The sequence below is a fragment of the Chaetura pelagica genome, unplaced genomic scaffold (genome assembly GCF_000747805.2).
Source record: "Chaetura pelagica isolate M959 unplaced genomic scaffold, ChaPel_1.0 scaffold356, whole genome shotgun sequence".
Classification (NCBI taxonomy): Eukaryota; Metazoa; Chordata; class Aves; order Apodiformes; family Apodidae; genus Chaetura; species Chaetura pelagica.
In genome coordinates this window covers 6,275,737-6,278,116 of record NW_009953964.1, presented here as the reverse complement: position 1 = coordinate 6,278,116, position 2,380 = coordinate 6,275,737, and positions in this window count along the sequence as shown.

The window sequence follows — 2,380 nt, the reverse complement described above, 5'->3', positions numbered from 1 at the left end:
AAAAGCGAGGCCCCCCCGGGGCCGCTCCCGGGCCGGGTCGGGCGCCGCTGGCTCTGCGGGGCGCGGGTGCCCCCCTGAGCGGGGCACGGCGGGGCCGGGGAGGCTCCCAGGGCGCTCCCCTCCTGCCCGCCGACTTTTCCCTCGGATCAAAACAGCTTGAAAGCAGCAGAAATCGCTGGGGAGGGGAGGAGGACGTCAGCAGGAGCTGGACTTCTAAAAACCGTTCCGCCCCATAGGCTTTAATATTAAAAACCCCCTAGGAGTCTCAGACACTGTATTAATTAGTGCAACCACCCATGAAAAGTTGGGTTTGGAACAGCATTCTTTGCCCTGTGTGAAACAGCAACCCTAATAAACAATTGTTAACTTGGCCTATTGCCTCTGGTAAATTACACAGCATTAAAAAATAATGCTTTTCATATTAGGCAGTAATTAAAGGTTGGGACAGCTTTAAAACAAGAGGGGGAGGGGGAGGAATCAAAGAAAATATAAAAATGTTCTTTCAAGAGTTATGGGAGGCTAATAAAGTATGTCTGTTATAGTGCACCACTTTGCCCCCAGCTACAGCCAAACTGGAGCCACTGCAATTGCCTCTCAATAAGATAATGATATTCCTTTCTCTGCTATTAAAAGGCTCCCAGTGCAAACTTAAAATGATTTATTTAATTTAAGAAATTATGAGGTGTAACTTCAAAGCGTAAGCCGTTAGTAATGGAAAACACCAGGTTGTTTAAAATTATAATAATAATTGTTTGGAATACAGTGACATCAAAGTGCTTTCATCACCAAATAAAATATAGCACAGACCCCCAAATCCAGTGGAGTTTATTGAGTAGACATTTTTTGGTGTGTTTTTATTATTTCCTTATCAAGAGACATTATTTTAGCAGCTCCTTTTCTCAGCTTTGATGTTTTGACAGTCTTAAATTAATTTTATTGCATTTTTTTGGCTCGGAGATGGGAGATTATTCTGACTGCTTATTTTTCATTATGACTTTTTTTTGTTGTTGTTGTTTTCGAGAACCGGTTTGTTATTTAACACAGCACCTTGATAAGCGCCGTTGAAATGAATTGGCCATTACAGGTCATTAAAAAGTAAAGAATTCTGTTTTCAAGCAATCCATTACACGTCTGGGAAAATATTCCTACTTAAAACAAACTTGGAGTTGAACGCTGGCATCATCAGTTTAATAAAACCCGTAGCGCTGGGTTTTAAGGAACATGGTTTTTTTTTCTTTACGAGATTCTTGCTTATTCAAAACACAGCAATCTAAGAAATACATATACAAGAGATTTTGGCAAAAAAAAACCAACAAAAACCAACCCCACAGCCCTGCCTTTACAGTAAGAATATCACAGAATGTTTTTAATTTCCTTGAACAGTGTTATAAAACGTTAATCGTACGGACGTTGCTTGAGACTTTTCCTTCCCAAGCAAAGCAGAATTATTCCAATCCCCTTTAAAAAAAAAAAAAAAAAAAAAAAGAAAAGCAGCTAGCATTTAAAAATATACTGCAGTTGCAGCTTTATAGACCGGTATTTCCACTAAAACAGCAGGGACAGAATTGCTCTGGTGTTAAAAGACTGAAATATAATGGGTGGAAAGATTTTTATTCCTTTCGTGCAACTAGTTGGGAACCATTGGTAGCACCCGCCAAATGCCTCATGGATTACGGTGGGAAACGCACAGCGAGGGGCTAAGGGAGTCAAACCAAAACCCAAACAAAAAAACTCAGCTACAAAAATGTCCCCAGAGCCACCCACCCCCCCTCCGGCACCGGAGAGGAGGGTGAACAGCGTCGCGGTTCGTCCCTGGGTTTCCCAGTGCGGGGATCAACTCTGCAGTTCCTCTGAGACCCCTAAGGGTTTTCGCTGGAAAAATATCCCCCCTGATCTGGAAGGGGGTGAAAAAAAAAAGGTGGAATAACCGCCCTGGTTTGATTTTGCTAAATTTCCTACGCAAGGACTGTGAGCGCTGCCCGAAGCAGGTTAACATAGAGAAATGATCCCTGGAAAAGGCTTTCAGAATCTCTGTGATGGATATTGATCGTAAGCAGGAGAGAAACACACTCAGTCCGAGTGCAGTGTTGTTGACTTTTGTTTGGGGGGGAGTTTTTTTGGTCTTGTTTAATGATTTTTTAGTTATTCTTAATTTCTTTTTTTTCTTAGCTAAAGAGATGAACGTTACTTTGCAGGGAAATTAAACCGGGGAACAATAAAGAGGGGACATATACTTTGGAGCAAGATAAATGATAATTTCGCTATCTGATGAAGCCTGGGTGTGTGGGAGCCGGACCCAGGGCAGCTGCTCCGGGGACTCTCCGGCTCCCGGCCCGGGAGCTGCCGCAGCCGGGGGGGACGGGGCGGCTCGGAGCCCCCT